A 19754-nucleotide genomic window follows, 5' to 3' on the forward strand; every position below is an offset into this window, starting at 1 on the left:
TGTACCGGAGATCCTTCCTCCTTACGGAACATATAAAAAGCAACCACCCATTGCCATTAACCGAACATAGAACATAGAAGAGCGTATATATTGTGACCAACGCAAGAACTCTCCTGCCCTCTCTGTTGGCCTGGGCTTGAAAGCAGTACATCATGTCCCTAGAGACGCTGACACTCAGGTCTTCGCCCACCCATAGCCGGTGCCAGCGCCTCCCCTGCCCGCTTCCTCTCTGTTTCCGTGGTTTCCAAGAGGGTGGAGGCGGGTCTCAAAAGAAGGCCCCTGCCCCAAAGATCCCCGTCTGCGTGGAGCCGGTGGACCTGGCTCCCTTCAGATTCAGAGCGTGGAATGTACAGGTTTTCTGTCAAGTGAGGACCTCAAAAGCTTATCCGCTTTGAAATCGACCCCTGGGGACTTCCGGTGTCAAATCAAATGTCATCAGGAGTCTCCAACAATTTTTTTTCTTCATTCCAAAGGTCTTGTTCATTTGGTTTAATCAACATGATGTCATTAATACGTTGAGAATTCTTAAAAGGGAAAGACTTTAGGGGAATTATTTATATAACTAACGTAAGGCTAAATAAAGCAAATTTTAAAGTATTGTTAAACATAATGATTACCATTAATTTCAAAGAGCTTTCGACAGAACATCTAATAATCTTGGAATATTAAATAGTTAGGACATACCAAGAATATATCAAGATTATTAAGTTTTTTCTAACTTCTGAATAGTAATGAAAAATTTCATGGGTAAAAAATGTGAATTTCCCAGTTAAAACGCTTTCATGACACGTTGGAAAGAAAGTGTCCACAAACATTTTGGGAATCTTAGGATTCTTGCTCTGTCCTACAGGGTCGCTGTGAGTCAGAATCAACTCCATGGCATGGGTTTGGTTTTTTGTTTTTGGTTAGGATTCTTGGAAGGGGATTCTTCCCCTGAAAGTATTTGCTGCCCTCTAGTGGGAGTTGGTGTAATGTTGAAAAATGAAAGAAAAGTTCTTTGGGGAATATTAGCTTAAGTATGAGACAATGCATCCAGAAAGTCTGGTTAGGTCAAACTTTTGTCTTTTTTGGCTGTTGTACAGCAGGATAAGTCTTATAAGCACATTTACGATTCCTGGGTCATAGTTAGAGAGGCCTGGTGGCTTTGGGTTGTGCAAGTGTGTGTGTCTATGTTTTGGGGGGGGGTGTGGAGTATTTGAGAAATCAATGCAACCACATGGATTTTGCAGCATGTTTGAAAAGTTTTACGTTTTTTGGAACATGTGTTGCCCACAAATTATGTATCAAAATGTATCACAATTCATTATTTTAAGGCAGGAGACAAATGGGATATATGAATATTTATGGAAGTAACATGAAAGTCAAGAGAAAATTAAGAGGTTTCATACATTCACCCTGGCTTTGGCATCATTCTAGGTCCTGGAGATCCAGAAAAGGAAAAAACAACAAAAAAAAATCTCTCTTCATGGACAGAAATTAGAGTGGAAGTCTATTGATACCTTAAAAAAAAAGAAAGAAGGAAGGAAAATATGCATTGTGTCTGACTGTGATTACTATAAATCTATAGGGATTAGTTTCAGCGGTAAGAAAGAGCAGTGCAAGGGCTGAGGTGACAATCAGGTAGCAGAGATAATCAGGTAGAGAAAGTACTTGACAGTCCCATGGAAACACAGTGCGTTGGACCCTGGAAAAGGGACAAGGAGAACGAGGTGTCAGATGGACAATGGCCTCCATGCACACCGCCCATCCCCAAGGCCATCCCCGCTCCTAGCCTCCTTTTCTTCACTAAAATTTCCATCTTCTGGCTTTGTGTCACTTGTTTCAAAAATCTCTTTGTTTCTTGTCTTCACCATGCCCATTTTTGAGGGGGAGCAAAGAGGGTAGGTGTCACTACTGAGGATTATTAAAGAGATACAGTCGACATTTGAACTAGATTTTATATCAGAGTGCCTATTTTCTCAGTTTAGCTGGGTGTGAATTGAGTGCAAAGTTATTTGTCTATTTATTTTTAATCAACAGAAATCTTGTTTTTCTGGCTCAACCATAGACCAAAGCTGGGAACTTGGCATTATTAACACCACACTCTAAACAAACAAGCTAACCAGACAACTGTTTTAAAAAAAAAAAAAACTACTCTTTTACATTCAGATAGATCTGTCTTTGTTCTCTTTCTCTTCACTCATCCAAAGGAGACTGTCATATACATAATCTTAACGATGACTAGATGACACTATTTTTTCAAGCTTCTCTTTGTGTTCTCTATTTCCCCTTTCTGCACTCCTGCAAAAAGAAAAAGAAAAGAAACTCAAAAACTACCTCCAGCAGAAATGAACTTCGCTCCACCATTGCAAAATAAGACGTTCTGGAGCTTGTCTATTTCTTCCCTAGAGAAACATTGACTAGAGAGTGCTCCTTCATCCTTCCCCAGAAAGCCTTAGAGAAGGGTACTGCAACCCCTGGAAAGGATCAGGTGGATCAGGGCGTGAGGATTCCCTTCCAGACAGGAAAGAGGATCCCCGTTGGATCCGCCCTGTGCATTCCTATATCCTGGAGAGACGGCCTCTTCGTTGTGCTCCCTCAAAGGCTAAAGTTGATTAATTTCCAATTTAGGGCAAAATGTAATAGGCAGAGTACCCCTGTGAAAGCACCTAAAGAGACTTTTTATCTCCTGAGCCTTGTATGGTCCATGGATATTTAGACTCTCAGGGCACTTGTAGGGGATAACGTTGGTTCGCTATATTAATGACATATGATTCATTGCCATATGAATAGAGAATGATCCAGCTCCAAAATCCCATTCAATGTATGGTTTCTTGACCACTCCTGGCACAAGCTGTATTCATGTGGATTAGATATTTGTGTGCAGGAAGTTTATTAAGGAATGATATGGGAACAACACCTGTAAAGCAGTGAGGGATGCAGGGTTAGAAGGGGAAAAGTCGACAGGCAGCAACAGAGGCCTGATCTGATCCCATGAGGAGCCTTGAAAATGGGATGGCCCTTCAGAGTTAAGGCAAGAGAGTCAGACCTTTACAGGTATGTATTAAGCATCCATTACTGTGGGCTGCTCAGAGAGGCAACATGGCCTTGACTGAGGCAGTTCCTTTCAGCTGAGGGCAATTCCTAGAGAGGGCCTCAAATTTGTGCCATGAGGGAGCAACACTTGTGGCAGCTGGGGAAATGAATGCCTTGGTCCCGAAAGGAGCGAACCTGGGTGTCAGAACCCAGCACACAACACAGAGAACAAGGTTGGAGGCAGGCTTAGCGGGCAGCTGCTAAGCAGCAGTAGGAAGGTTGTTAGGTTACTGCAGTAATTCAGGCAAGAGATGCAGGTAGTTTGGGCCAGATTGGAAGCAATTCAGGAGCTGAGAATTTTGTATCATGTCGCAGGAGCACCAACAGGACATCCTGACAGGAAGAAATGTTGTGATGCCTGGGTAAGAAGTGCATTTCATTATCCAGCTTTTGATTTTAGAGGACACTTGAATCATGAAACAATATTATATCCAATTTATGATTAATAGGCACATGAACCTTCATACTAAAAAGTAATGGAAACAAAATTAGAAATTCTACCATTGATCCAATTCTTGAAAAGCTCATAGGTAATAAAAATGGAAAAACATAATAGCTAAAATTATAATCATGCTATGACTATTTCTTTTATATAGAATTTTAAAATATGGAAGTTATTACTAGCTTAAAATAATAATTTCAGATGAATGTGGGATTAGATTAATTGATTACTTTGCTAATGGCTTGCTCTCATTTAAAATGGTAAAGATTAATTTATATAAATTTTAAATGGCTTCTTTTCCCACAAGGAAGAATTAGGAATGTTTGTCAGGGCCAGTGGTGCCAAGGAAATCCATGTGACTGTGGATGAAATCAATTTTGAAGACAGTGTCTAAAGCAGAATCTCTCCTAACAGGCTGTAGAACTATGTGTCCCTAATGAACTATTTTAAAAATATTTTAAAGAATAAAACAAAGAAAAATATTGACCAAATTATGCTAGTACTATTTTTTATGCCCTAAAATATTTATTTTAGAAAATGAGATCAACTTCTATAAAAGAAAAGTAGGAATGGATTTTTTCCCCAAAGTTATTTAGCTAGTGAGAGCGAAGCATAGAATCTTCTCCTTCATAGCCAAGTGGTGCTTTCCGATTCATAGCGACCCTTTTCAGAAAAATACCCAGGCACATCAAGACAAAAAGGATAGCTTTTCAATAATTAGTGATGGGACAACTGGATATCCACACACAAAAAGAAGAATTTAGAGCCTTCCCTCAAACCATACACAAACGTTAACTTAGAATCCATCATAGACTGAAATGTAAGACCTCAAATTATGAATGTTTTAGGTGAAAACACTGAAGAAAATCTTTGGGACCTTGGACACCAAAAGCACTATCCATAAAGAAAAAAATTGAGTAACAGAACTAAATTAAAATCTTTTGCACTTCGAAAGACACCATTAGGAAAATGAAAAGACAAACCATAGGCTGGGAGAAAATATCCCTGAATCAAATATCTCATGAAGGACTTGAATCCAGAATATGTAAAGAAATTTTATAAATCAATAATACTAAGATAAAGAACCAAATTTAAACACACAGAAGATTTGAATACACATTTGTCCAAATAAGACATGCAAATGGCTAATAAACACATGTAAAGATGTTCAACACCATAGTTATAAATCCAAAAAAGAAAAAAGCCCAAACTCTTTGCTGTCGAGTTCTAACACATAACCACCATATAGGAAAGTAGAAGTGCCCCATAAGGTTTCCAAAGACCAGCTGGTAGAATTGAACTGCAGACCTTTACTTAGCCGCTGTAGTACTTAACCACTATAGAACCAGTGCTACTCACAGTCATCATGGATGTATAAATGAAACCACATTGACATAGCACTTCACACTTACTCTGTGCCTATACCAGAAAACATAGATGATAACCTGTGTTACTGATGATGTGGACAAATTTGAACTCTCATACAGTGCTGGTGGGAATGCAAAATGACACTGCCACTTTAGAAAACAGTTTGACTGTTTTTAAAAAGGTTAATAATAATTTTAACATATTGTTGTTACAGGTTGAATTGAATCCTCCAGAAATATGTGTTGAAAATTTTAACCCCTATATCTCTGGACGAAATCCCATTTGGCAATAGGATTTCTTTGTTCTATCAGTGAGGCCGTATCGCTGTAGAATGTGTCCTAAACCTACTAACACTTGAGATGAAAACAGCAGGTTAGAGTCAAAGACAAGGGAGCACACGCTGGGTGGAAGACAGGTGCTACCAGAAAACAGACGCAGGTGAATCTACTTAGAAGCACATAAAGCAGCACAGGAAGTAGGATTGCAGGCTGCTAAAAGATTAAGTTGGCTCCACTGGGGATTGAACCCAGGATCTTCTGCGTGTAAAGCAGATGTGCTAACCACTACACCATGGAACCACTATAAGTATAGTCCCATGGACATCCAGAAGAACTAACAAATCTGTATTGGAAGAAGTCCAGCCAGAATGCTCACTAGAAGTGAGGATGGCAAGACTTCCTCTCACGTATGACGTGATATCAGAAGGGATCAGCCCTTTGAAAAGGACATTCTGCTTGGTAAATGAGAGGGTCAGTGAAAAACAGAAAGACCTTCAATGAAATGGACTGACACAGCACTGCTACAATGGCCTCAAGCATAACAATGGTTGTGGGGATGGCACAAGAGCTGGCAGCGTTTTGTTTTCTTGTAGGGTCTGCTGTGAGTCAGAACCAGCTCCATGGCACCGAAAAACAACAAAATCAAAAAGTTGAACTAGACGAGAAAGAACCTCCCCCCAGAGACACATACTGAAGTTGGCCTTCTACCCTCCTAAACTGTGAAAAAGAAAGAAAGAAAAAAAAAATCCTGTTCTTTAAGCCACCCAAAGGACTGGTCCCTCCTGATAACAAGTGGAAAGCATCTAAGAGGAGGCCTCACCATCTTCGCTTCTAATGAGCATTCTGGCTGTACTTCTTCCAAGACATTTTGTTAGTTTTTCTGGTAGTCCATGGGACTGTACTTGTTGTGGTTCCATGGTGTAGTGATTAGCATATAAGCTTTACATGCACAAGATCATGGGTTTGATCCCCAGTGGAGCCAGTGCTATTTCAGTCACAGCAGCACGAAGAAACTAAGACATCATTATGTCAGGGACCACATCTGTTTTGCTACCTTTGTATTGGCAGGGACTGGCACACAATAGTACATCAATACCTGTTGCCATCAAGCCAATTCACTCTTCCATAGGGTTTCTATGGAGCAGCTGCTAACACTTTACTTAGCAGCTGAGCTCTTAATCTTAATGTCACCAGGGCCTTTCTGTATCAGTGTATCTGCTACATGTTGGGGGAAATCCTTCAGCTGTCTTGGGGAGGTGAGGCAGGCACACAATTTTAGTATGATGTGAGGCCCACGGAGGTATGGCTAGTCTAAACGTTAAATCTTTACCTCGGGAGCAATTCTCGTGGGGCCAAGCAGTGTCCAATCTTCTCTCAGAATCCGTTCCTCACTGATTTGAAAGTCCATTGAACTAAACTTGTCTTCGGTCTGGGATGGTGACAACTAGACCAATGACCAACATCATGATAAATGGAGAAAAGATTGAAGTTGTCAAGAATTTCATATTACTTGGATCCACAATCAATAGCACTGGAAGGAGCAGTCAAGAAATCAAAAGATGCATTGCATTGGGCAAATCTGCTGCAAAGGACCTCTTCAAAGTGTTGAAGAGCAAAGATGTTACCTTGAAGACTAAGGTGTGCTGACCCAAGACATGGTATTTTCAATCGCATGATACGCATGTGAAAGCTGGAGAATGAATAAGGAAGACTGAAGAAGAATTGACGCCTTTGAATTGTGGTGTTGGTGAAGAATATTGAATATACCATGGATTGTCAAAAGAACGAACAAATCCGTCTTAGAAGAAGTACAGCCAGAATGCTCCTTAGAGGCAAGGATGGCGAAAATGCATCTTACATACTTTGGACATGTTGTCCGGAAGAATCAGTCCCTGGAGGACATCATGCTTGGCAGAGTACAGGGTCAGCGAAAAAGAGGAAGACCCTCAATGAGGTGGATTGACACAGTGGCTGCAACAATGAGCTAAAGCATAACAACGATTGTAAGGATGGCTCAGGACCAGGCAGTATTCCGTTCTGTTGTGCATAGGGTCGCTATGAGTCAGAACCAGCTCAACACCACATAACAACAGTGACATTACCCGAAAAGTATGAAGGATAAGTAGTTAAGCTGTTGAGTTGAAAAACCAGCAGCATCTCAATGGACTTATGTTTTTATATGGCTATTTATCTTGTCTGCAAATGCAGAAATAAATCCTTCATACTGAATTGTTGTGAAACACAAACCTTTCAGAAGGATGGTGGGCCATCCCAAGTTTTGTATGGAGTTCCTGTGCTAATCAGGCCTCCTTATCCTCATTCACCTCTGAAATGAGCTCAATCTCTTCAAACTGTATTTCCAGCACCCTTAAAACTTTGACACTTTTATCGTGTACTTCTGGTCAAAGAATCTGTGAGCTCCCGATGTACAGGGTGCTAATTCAGCCTAGCCTCTCCACATAGTAGAGCCTTCATGTTCAGAAATGCTGGCTGTGATATGATGAAGTTGTTACACTTGATAGCTGCTGATGGGAAAGCTGACCCCAAACAGTGTGAAGGTTAAAAAAAGTTAAAACTCTCATTCTGGTAATAGAAACTAACATGGAAGTGAGGGATGTCCTGGGCTGAAATCATCACAAAGTTATAAAAAAGCAAGAAGAAAGAGTCTATTCCACAAATGTTCAAAGAGGCAAAAATGGAAAATAGACAAGCAAACTGCCAGAGCCTTGTCTGCCCCAGTTCAAGGAATGTTACAGAATCGAGTATATATCAATATTATAAATGGGTAATATCATTCAAAGTTTCACCTTTTCAAACTGGCTAAAAACTGCTAAATATACATGATTCTACATTTTGAATTGTCTTTCTTCAGAAGCATTGGTTCAGATTTGAGTAATGGCAGTCAGGAAGGTCTTCACTGGTTCAACACATCTTACTATTTACTAAATGCTAAAATACAAAGAGAAGAGTGGAAAATACGTGGATCTTTTGTGCTCTGTTTAAGATTTGTTTATATGAAATTTTCCCTAAAGGATGCTTTCTAGGTTTCCCTAGCTATTGTTTTTATACCTCACGACCAGTTGATGTGTCCTTGTGAGTCCACCTCCAGCTAGGTCACTTTATACTAACGGACAGGGAACAATGGCCCCAATTTCAACTCCTAGGTCATGAGCACCGTGTCCGTTCACCTCTTCTGCCAGCACACTTATTGGAGGTCAATAACCTTGGTATAGTAGAAGGAACTCGAGGTATGACATCCAGTCACATCTGTTTCCATATAATATTACAATGTTACAGAAAAGGGAAAATCAGTGATCTTTCTAGATCTCATTTTCATCGTTTGCTAGTTGAAAAATTAAGCCAGAATACTCCTCAGAAGGGAAGATGTTGAGACTTTGTCTTATATGTTTGGACATGTTTTCAGGAGGGACCAGTCCCTGGAGAAGGTCACATGCTAGGTAGAGAGTCAGCAAAAAAGAGGAAGACCCTCAATGACATGGATTGACACAGTGGCTGCAACAATGAGCTCAAACATAGCAATGATTGTGCGGATTGTGCAGGACCAAGCAGTGTCTCATTCTATTGTACATGGAGTCACTATAAGACTGCACCTAACAACAACAACTACATTCTGTGCCAGACACGGTTCTAATAACAAATGCTACAGTAGTAAACGAATAAAAAAAAGTCTTTTGACTTTTCCCTCAATGTAGAACAAAACCGGCATTCCTAACCAAGGCCAGATTTACTGAACTGATAGAGACTAGAGGAATCCCTGAGACTATTGCCCTAAGACACCCGTTTAACTTGGAACTGAAGTCACCTCCAGAGGCCTCCTTTCAATCAAATAATAGATGGCTTATAAAATAAATATCACCTGCGAGGAATGTGTTCCCTTAAACAATCAACTATACGAGACCAAATGGTCAAAATTTACCCAAACACGAGAAGGCAAAAATGGGTAGGGAAGCTAGATAAATGGACATAGAACAAATAGAATGGAAATAATGAGAATGCTGACACCTTGCAAAAACTGTAGCCAATGTCATGGAAAATTTGTACAAAAATTGTAAAATGGGAACGAATTTGGTGTGTTAAATTTCACCTAAAACACAATACACATTTTTAAAAACACACAAAAAAGTCTTTTCCCTCATAGACCTTACGTTCTGGTGATAAAGAAAGGCAGATTGCAAAATGATTAAGTAAATTACATAGTTTATTAGATGTACATAAATATATTGACAAAAAAAATCAGGAATGAGGATAAGGCATTCAGGAATAGTGAAACTCTGGAAGTCCACGGTGGATTCACTAATAATGTGATATTTGAAGAAGATGAGTTAGAGCACATATCTGGAATAGAGTGTTGAAAGCAAAGGCAGTGGTTAGTGCGAAGGTCCTGAGACAGAAAGGTATCTAATGTATTTAAAGTACAACAAGAAGGTCAATGATAACTTTAGAGCGTGAGCAAGGGGGAGAGCGGTAGGAGAAAAGGTCAGAGAGGAAATTGATTAGAGAGCAGGGACATTATGTAGAGCCTTGTAGATTATTATAAGGATTTTGGCTTTTTTTTTTTTTTTTCCTCTGAGTACAGTAAGGATCCAATGATGCATTTTTAGTAGAGAGAACAATAAGGAGCCATTGTCGGGTTTTAAATATTCTGTAGACAGTATCTTGTTAAAGGCAATGGAAGCAAACTCAAGACATAATAAGAAATATTGACAATATTCTGAACCCCTGGTGGTGCATGGTTAAGAGCTCGTTGGCTGCTAACCAAGAGGTCAGCAGTTAGAATCCACCAGCTACTTGGAAACCCGATGGGGCAGTTCAACTCTGTTCTATAGAGTTACCCTGAGTTGGAATCAACTCCATGGCAACAGGTAATAATATTCTACATTAGAGAATATTATGGCTAGAGCCAAGCTAATAGTAATGGGAGTATCTGAGAACTGGCCATATTCCAGGTATATTTTGAAGATAAAGCAAGGACAATTTTCAGAGTGACTGGATATGCTGAATAGAGCAAAAATGGGGTCAGTGAAGGTCCCAAATTCTTAGTCCTAAGCAGCTGGAAGGATGAAGTTGCAGTTAAATGAGATAGAGATCAACATGTTTGGAACAGTTTCAGAGGATAGATATGAATTCCACTTTGGGATATGTTAAGTTTAAGATGATTACTGTAAGACTTCTAAGAGGAGATAATCAGTCGGCTAGAGATACACAATGGTACTCCAATGAAGACCATGGAAGATGTAACCATGAGATGATGAGCTTAGCCACAGAATGACAACAAAAACAGAAGAGGCCTGAGGATTGAGCTCTGAGACTTTACAATGTTTACCCAAAAGCCAAAGAGGTCAGATAAGGCGATAATCAGGTAGAGAAAGTGCTTGACAGTCATATGGATATAGTGCACTGGACCCTGAAAAAGGGACAGGGAGAACAAGATGTCAGATGCACATCAGACGCACAACCCACTTGCAAGGCCATCCCCACTCGCAGCATCATTTCTTCACTGAAATTTCTATCTTAAGGCTTTATGTCACTTGTTTCAAAAACCTCTTTCTTCTTCTCCTCACCCACCCCTTTAGAGGGAGAGCAAAGAGGGTAGGAGTCACTACCTAGGATTAAAGAAATAAAGTTGACATTTGATCTAGGTTTTATGTCAAAGAGGCTCTTTCCAATAGTTCAGCTGGGTGTGAAGTGAGTACAGCAACATCTTCTCTCGACCCAGCATGGGCATCAAACTGGGCACCTTGTCTTTATTAGCACCTCCTAACCAGCTGAACTAACCCACCACCAGTAAAAAAGTTATTTTATATTTAGAAACTGCTAAGTATGTGGACTCCCTCATCACTCATCAAAAGAACCTTCTCATTTACCCAATATTAACTATTACTAAATGATACTATGTTTTTGAGTTTCTCTTTATGTTTCCTATTTCCCTTTTCCACACTCCTGCAAAAAGAAGAAGAAACATAAAATCTGCACCTCCAGCAAAAACGAACTTCGCTCCTCTGTCGCAAAATAAGACGTTCTGGAGCTCATGGAATTCATCTGAGAGAAACTTTCACTAGAGAGGGTTCCTTCATCCTACCCCAAGAAGCCTTTGAGAAAGATTCAGAGACCCCTGGGAAGTATTTGTTGGATTTGGCCCTGGCTCAGGACATGAGGATTCCTCTCCAGAATGTCCCAGGTGGATCAGCCCACCTGCTACTGAATCCTGGGGAGATGCCCCTTCTCTGTGTTCCGGGAAGGCTAAAGTTGATTAATTACAATTTAGGGCAAAATGTAATAGGCAAAATACCTCTGTAAAAGTATCTAAAGAGACTTTTATCTCATGAGCCTTATATTCTCCGTAGCTATTAAGACTGTCTGGACATTTGTATAGGATAACATGTGTTCACTATATTAATTGCCACAGGAATACAGAGCGATCCAGCTTCAAAATCCCATTTAGTGTATGGTTTCTTAGACCACTCCGGGCACAAACTGTATGCAAATGGGTTAGATATTTGTACACAGGAAGTTTATTAGGGGATGCTATGGGAACAACACCTGTGAGGGAGTGAGGGAAGCACGATTACAAGGGGAAAAGTTGACAGGCAGCAACAGAGGCCTGAGCTGATCCCTTGAGGAGCTCTGAAAATAGGATGGCCCTTCAGAGTTGAGGCAAGAGAGTCAGACCTTTATAGGCATGTATTGAGCAGTCATTAGTGTGGGCTGCTTTCAGAGAGGGGACATGACCTTGATAGAAGCAGTTCCTTGCACCTGAGGGCAATTCCTAGAGCAGGCTTCAAATTTGTTCCATGAGGGAGTAACACTCCTGTCAGATGGGGACATGAATGCCTTGGTCCTGAAAGGAGGAAACCTGGGCGGCACAACACGTCACAGAGAATAAGGTTGGAGGCAGGCTTAGCAGGCAGCTGATAACCAGCAGGAGGGAGGTTGTTAGGCTACTGCAATAATTCGGACAAGAAATAGAGTTAGTTTGGGCCAAATTCGTAGCAGTTCAGTAGTCGAGAATGTTGTATCATTTTGAAGTAGCGCCAGCAGGACATCCTGACAGGAAGAAAGGTTGTGATGCCCACATGAGAAGTGTATTTCTTTTGATTTTTGATTTTACAGAATACGTGAGTCCTAAAACAATATATCCAGTTTATGATTAATATGCACATGAACCTTAATACTCAAAAATAATGGAAATGAAATTAGAAATTCTACCATTGATCCAATTCTTGAGATGCTCAGAAGTAATGAAAATACAAAAATGTAATCCCTAAGAATGTAATCATGCTATAACTATTTCTTTATGTAGAATGTTGAAATACAGACGTTATTTACTATATGAAGATAATGATTTAGGTGCATGTCATATTAGATGAATTGACTACAGTGCAATTGGCTTTTTATATAAAATGCTGAGATAATAAGCTGATTAATCACAAGATAATGACCTTAGCTTTTATGATATTAGAATAAATAGAGAAGAGGAGAAGTCTGAGGTCTGAGTTCTGAGGCTGTCCAATGTTTACCCAAAAGCCAAAGAAGCCTTGGGATCAAAATGGGCAAAGTTGTGCTCCTTTTTAAAGCAGTCACTTCTTTCCTACTCATCATATTCAGATTGAAATCTAACCTCCATACTGTACAGGACCTTCCCTCACCTCCCTGTTCTTGCACCTGTTATTCCACTTACCTTCTCTTCTCTGAGGGCTCTGATTCAAACCTACACCTGAAGCTCTCTGTACTCCACTTACTCTCTATCCTGTTCACCCAAGATCAGAATCCCCCCTCCATTCAACTGCTCTTCAACCAACTCAGTTTTTTTTTTTTTTTTTAATTAACTGAAGTGTTGTTTAGCCACCAATGTGGTGATCATTAGGACTGGGGGTGAGGCCCCTTTTCTGTGCTCCTCTGAGAAAACCCTGTGATTTTTATCGGTTGTTCTACTCACCAATTGTACTGTAACTAAGTTACCATGGGAAAATTTGTCATAATGATCACTTTAGGTGCCCCTTTCCTCCTTCTAGCATTTCATTTCCCTAAGGCCATCTGGTACTTCTATTCACCAGCATGAGATTGGGCTGCTCAATAATTTCTTCAAAATAAGTATTAAGGCACATTTTTGAGAAAGGTTAACGAACAAACATAGGTGTTGAATGGAATCGCTGTCTAACCTGCCGATCGGATCTGAAAATAGTGTCAAGCTTGAGATTGTGCTAATAAGAAACATGCTTTTCTCCTCCTTTTCCCCCAGTATTTTCATCACCTTGTTTTTTTAGCTGCCAAAGAAGGAGACATAATGTGATCTTTCTCAGAGACTGAGAAATCTCTCTAGTCAAAAATTTCTAATACTTGGGAACAAGCACATTTTCGGTGCTGAACACCTTGACCTAGACTCGACCTTTGGAAAGTTTAATTTTAGAGCCCTGGTGGTTTATTGGTTAGGCCGGGGCTGCTAATCAGAAAGATTAGCAGTTCAAATCCACCAGGCACTCCGTGGAAACTCCATGGGGCAGTTCTACTCTGTTCTATAGGGTCTCTATGAGTCGGAATCTACTCGACAGCAAGGGGTTTGGCTTTTTCGTTTGGTGGTGTAGTGGTTAAGAGCTCAGCTGCTGAGCAAAAACTCGGCAGTTCAAATCCACCAGCGGCTCCTTGGAAACCCTATGGGACAGTTCTACTCTGTCCTATAGGGTCCATGTGAATCAGAAACGACAGGGCTGCACCTGACAGGAACAACAGAAGGCAGATTGCTTCCAGTCTCCGAGGGAAGGACAGTGATTCAAGACAGCTGCAATGAAATTAATAACAAATAAGAGTCAGGTACATCACAATGGTCATCTTCCTGCTATAAAACAGATTTAAGGGTTTCGGACACAGAGTTTACACGTTCCAGAACAGAAAATATGAGTGATACAGAATAGAACTTGGTTTGATGCTCAGAATAGAGCTTCATTTCACGTCTAATAGACTCACTCGCCACAGATTACACTTCCATAGATCGCCACCACCCTCGCGACCGTCGGTTAGCAGGAAACTGGGCACAGCCCGACACCCACGCCCTCTGCTCTTCGGTCTCTCTCGCTAGTGCCGAGGCACAAATTGCCGAGGGCCTACTGAAACCAGTCCTTTCTTACTATTTTCTAAGGGTTCATGTTCAGTCATGGAGAGATGAAGATCATTGCGTCTTTCACCAGCAGAGAAATGAGATCAGAATTTATCAAGAAATTTCTTGAAACTTGCCGGTGATTTTCCTGGTGCTTGTAAAGGAATTGGGACCCTGGGAGTAGCATTCGCTTGACTATGATTTCTCGAGTTTTGATACTGCTGATTATAAGAATGGGGAAGTACAAGGGGAAAAAATGTTTCTCAACCTGAAAATATCCTGAAGGAAAGCACATATTTCCTATTAATCAATTACAAACGGGAAAGAAAAGAGGACAGGCGAGTTTCCGTAGTGTAGTGGTTATCACGTTCGCCTAACACGCGAAAGGTCCCCGGTTCGAAACCGGGCGGAAGCAAACTGGGCGTTGCTTTTGTGAGTTCTGATTTTCACTGCACAAACTCTTAATCCGAACATGCTTCAACGAATCCCCTAACCTTCGCTTTCCTTTTGTAGCACCTGACTTTAAATTAAAAGAATAATGTGCTTGACTTGCCTCCTCGCCCGGCCCCGGACGCTTGTCAGGTTTTCCATTTCCCGCTGAGTTACAAAAGTTTCTGCACCCGTTAGAAAGGCGAGGTCTCCATCGTTCTCTGGCACAGGATTCAAAGTGAAGAGTCCTGAGACAATAGAGTGGCTGCTGTATACAAAAAAAAAAAAAGTTGCTGTCAGGTCACTTACGACTCACAGAGACGCTATGGGACTCAGCATAACGGCCCCATTAATTTTCCTACAGGAGACCTTAGACTCGAACTGCTGACATTTCAGATAACAACCAAGCTGTTAAGCAAATCGCCACCAAGGCGCTGGACAAGAAATAAAACAAATTAAAAAAAAAAAAAAAAAAAAAGCCCATTGCCATGGAATCAATTCTGACCATAGCAGCCCCATACAATAGGGTAGAAATGCTCCACAGAGTTTCCAAGGAGCGCTTGGTGGATTCGAACTGCCAAGCTTTTGGTTAGCAGTCATAGCACCTTACTACACCACCAGGTTTTCCGGACATGAAATAGGGGATCTTAAAGGTATGCACGTGCTTGGCCAAAAGTAGTGAGGCTGAAGCAGGCTGCATAGACTAAAATCTATTTTTATTTACAAGTTTGGTAAGCGGTCGTAGTTAATGCTGGAAACCACTATGTGTGAGTGTTTGTTAAAATCATTATGGAAAGTTCCAGAAAGGAATAACAGTACAAGCTGAAACTCATTATTTTCATTGTTTCCGTACCTAGGGGTGGACTGTTCCATGAAGGGTACTGTATCTTAACCAACAAAGAACTGCGCCACAGGGAAGTTATGCCCTCACAAAGGAGCTTATTGTAATTTCCTTTTGCCTGCCCTGAGAACCTGTTGAAAGTCACCAAACCAAGAACAGATGTTGCCAGGCTGTTCCCAAGGAAATGGAATCTAGCCAACAAAGATTCCCTAAATCAATCATGTATTCCCATGGGTAATGTTTCCCACCTTTGACAATCATGTAACTTTTCTTAATTTACTTCCTTCTGTAAGAGTATATTGGAGACTCCCTGATTGTGATTCAGTGGCTTCTGCTAGTCTCTTGTGCCCAGCACACACTGGCAAAATCCTCGTGGCAATGATCATCTTTGTCCTTGTTTAATAAAAATCTCTTTTGATTGCATTTGACTGTGGGGTCATTTTCTCCTATGACAGACAAGATGGTGGCTGTCAAGGGAGTGAGAAATAGTCACAGTCTGGATATATTTTGAAGATAAAAGAAAAATTTCTGACATACTGGGTGTGAGGTATGAGAGAAAGAGTAAAATAAATGATGACTTCGAGGAATTTTTTGCCTCAAAGACTAGAAGAACTGAGCTGTCATTAACTGAAATGCTGAAGCTTGGATGTAGTAGGATTATTAGAGAAAAGTGGGAGTTCAGTTTTAGACTTGCTAACTTTTAGATGCCTAGGACAAAACATCCAAGTGGCAATGCCAAGGAATCAGTTGTGTATACAAGACACAAAGTTAATGGAGTGGTCTAGACTGCAGATACAAATTTGTGAGTTGCAGGCATATAAACCAAACACAAACCCATTTTGATCAAGAAGTTAAGGGCTCAGCTGCTAGCCGAAAGGTCACCAGTTCAAACCCACCACCCACTCCATGAGTGAAAGATGTGGCAGTCTGCTTCTGTAAAGATCATAGCCTTGGAAACCCTATGGGGCAGCTCTACTCTGTCCTATAAGGTTACTAGGAGATGATGTAGGCATACCGATGATTTAAGCTATGAGAATGGATGAGATTCCCAGGGAGTGAGTGTATATAAATTACAGGTTCAAGGACCAATCTGTGGGACTTTCTAATATAGAATGGGTGAGGAGAGGGGAAAGAAACAAAGGACATTGAGAAGGTTGAGCCAGCGAGGTAGAAAGATAGTCAGGACAGTAGTGTTTTCGAAGCCAAATTTAAAAAAAAGAAAAAAACTTTTAAGACAGCAGTATGTTTATTGACACTGAGAAGTTGTCTTAATTTCTTAGTGCTGCTGTAACAGAAATACCACATGTGGTTTTCTTTAAGGAATAGAAATTTATTTTCTCACAGTTTAAGAAGCTGGAAGTCCAAATTCAGGGCACTACTGTAGGAGAATGCTCTCTCCCTCTTAGCCCTGGGAAAAAGTCTTTCTCTTCGTTTCTATACCCCCAGAGTTCCTGGTTCCTTAGTAATCATCCAGTGTGCTTCTGTCTTCCTCAGTTTGTGCTCTCTTATCTCAGTGCCAGGCTGCTCTTTTTGTATCTCAAAAGTGATTAAATTTAAGACATACCCTACACTGATATGGCCTCATTAACATAAAAATAAAACTGATTCCAAAATGGGATTAAATCTCCAGGTACAGAGGTTTAGATTCTATCACATATTTTGGGGGGACATAATTGAATCCATAACTGAAGTCAAGGAAGATAAGGTCTTGAAAAAGTGAGAAGAATTCATTAGTAATCTCGACAAGGAGATTCCATGAACTGATGGTGTAAAAAACAAAACAAAACAAAAAAACAGAATGTAGTGGATTTAAAAACACAAGGAGAGGAATTGGAGACAGTAAATCTGGATAACCCTTTAGAAGTGATTTTTGTAAGGCCATCTGAGAAACAGGGTAGTACCTAGAGGGGTATGTTGGGTCAAGAGAAACCCTTTTAAGACAGGAGACAAATAGCATATTTGAATGTTCATGGGAATGATACAATAGGCACAAATTGAGAGGTTTCACACATTTAATCTGACTTTGGCACAATTCTAGGTAATGGTAATCCAGAAAAAAAAAATCTGACTTTGCAGACAAATATGGTGAAGGCCAACTGGTAGACAAAATTTTAAAAAAGAAAAATATGCATTAAGTCTGGCTGCGATTATTTTAACAGCTGAAAGTATCAATTTCAACATTATGAAAGGGCAGTGCAAGGGATGAGTTGTGAGTCAGGTAGAGGACATAATCAGAGAAAGTGCTTGAGGGCCACATGGTAGACAGTGCGCTGGACACTGAAAAAGGGACAAGGAGAATGGGATGCTCTTATGGACAGCGGCCATCAGGCGCACACCCCATCCCCAAGACCATCCTCACTCCTAGCCTGGTTTTCTTCACTAAGATTTCTATCTTAAGGCTTTATGTCACTTGTTCCAGAAAACCCTTTTTTCTCGCCCCAGCCCCCTTTAGAGGGGAGCGAAGGGGGTATAGTCGCCATTACTGTGGATTAAGGAAATAGAGTCGAAGATTGATCCCGAATTGGTGTCACAGAGGTTATTTTCAAACTGCAGCTAGGTACACCGCAAGGTTTTTTTTAAACAAAAACCAACTCCTTTCCTTGGCCCGTACGGGGATCCAGCCGGCCACCTTGGCGTTATTAGCACCACGCTCTAACCAACTGAGGTAACCGGCCTCTCGCGTAAGAGATTCTTTCTTATTTGAAAAGATCGAAGATTGCTCACTCCCTCGCCATCCATCCAAAGGATATTCACTTTTTCATAATGTTAGCTATGATCAAATGACACTGTGTTCAAACTTCTCTTTAGGTTTTCCGTTTTCCCTTTCCTCACTCCCGCAAAAAGAAAAAGGAACAAAACTCTACCTCCAGCAGAAATGAATTCCTCCTTTGGAAAATAAGACGTTCTGGAGCTCGTCGATTTCGTCCCGACAGAAACATTCGCTTGAGAGGGCTCCCCCATCCTACCCCAGGAAGCCTTTGAAAAGGATGCAGACACCTCCGGGAGGGATCTGGTGGATTTGGTCCCCGCTCAGGGCGTGAGGATTTCTTTCCACACGGGAAGGAACATCCCCCGTGGATCTGACCAGCGTCTCCCTATATCCTGTGGTGATGCCCCTTCTTTGTGGTCTGTGAAAACGCCCTGCCGCGTGGATCTCTGTTGGTCTATTTTGCGATTTTATTGTCATTAACTGCCTATGTTCCTCTTTCCTTTCCTGGAGGACGACGACTGTGTCGACTTATTCTTTCGTCCTCTGGTAGTTCCTGTGCCCGCACAGCACGGTGGTTGACTCAATAATTGAAGTTCACGAACGGGAAAAAGCGTACAGAAAATCATGTTTGCTGATGATCAAGTCCTAGAAAAATTAAAAGGCTCTAGATTTTGCTAACCTGAAAATACATTCTTTCAATCATTACCTGCAATATTCAAACAGTGGAGTTCAAGACGCTCAGATTATTTCGGAGGTGTCAACCTCCTCTCTCTGTCCCAGACACCCCCGGAGAAAAAGGGACTCTGAGACGAAGAAGCACAGACATCACCACCATCTCCCAGTGCTCTGGGGACAACTGCCATCTCTAAACTCAGCCAAAGTGTGGGTCCGCCATGCCAAGTGATGCTTAAGGAAAAACCTGGAAAAAGGCAGCTAGCTTGTAGCTAAGCAAAAGAAAGAAAAGAAATGTTAGGGGAAGATAGTGAAAAGGGAGGGTACAAGAAAGAAAAGAAAAATATATCAGAGTTTTCATTCTCACCCAGTAAATCAAATAAGTGGTACAAGAAAACTGTAGACACAATTCAAAGAATTAGGCATGTGTGAAGCAAAATCTAAGTATGTTTGTCATCCCAGAGATGGACGATATACAGTCCAGTCTAGGAAACCACCCCAACCCCATGTATCTGGCCCTGCAGCTTCACATTCCCAGGTCATATCCCTCTAGCTGCCCAGCCCCAAGTGTGGAGTCACAGGCCTCCAGAGTTCAGTCCTGAGGACCTTGAGCCCTGCTTCCTAAAGGGTCATTTTCTTTCACTAGAAAACATACACAAGAGAAACTGACAAGGGATAATATTGAGGAGTTTCTTGAAATCAAATTCTTCGCTCTTGCCAGCCTGCCTGTGTTTGTAAAGGAATTGGGGACTTGCGAAGACTTTGACTGTTATGAATAATGGCGTTTGAATGTTAATTTTAATACACAAATAGTATGAGTGAAAGAA

The 19754-nt window shown here is 41.0% G+C and overlaps 2 non-coding genes across 2 annotated transcripts; one reads left to right on the top strand and one right to left on the bottom strand.

Moving 5' to 3' along the window:
• Nucleotides 1–5390: 5390 nt before the first annotated feature.
• Nucleotides 5391–5463, bottom strand: TRNAV-UAC (transfer RNA valine (anticodon UAC)). Its single transcript has one exon. It is a non-coding gene; the product is annotated as a tRNA-Val (tRNA).
• Nucleotides 5464–14617: 9154 nt separating this feature from the next.
• On the top strand, nucleotides 14618–14690 carry TRNAV-AAC (transfer RNA valine (anticodon AAC)). Its single transcript has one exon. It is a non-coding gene; the product is annotated as a tRNA-Val (tRNA).
• Nucleotides 14691–19754: the final 5064 nt, after the last annotated feature.

Source organism: Elephas maximus, chromosome 1 (genome assembly GCF_024166365.1).
Source record: "Elephas maximus indicus isolate mEleMax1 chromosome 1, mEleMax1 primary haplotype, whole genome shotgun sequence".
NCBI classification, from domain to species: Eukaryota; Metazoa; Chordata; class Mammalia; order Proboscidea; family Elephantidae; genus Elephas; species Elephas maximus.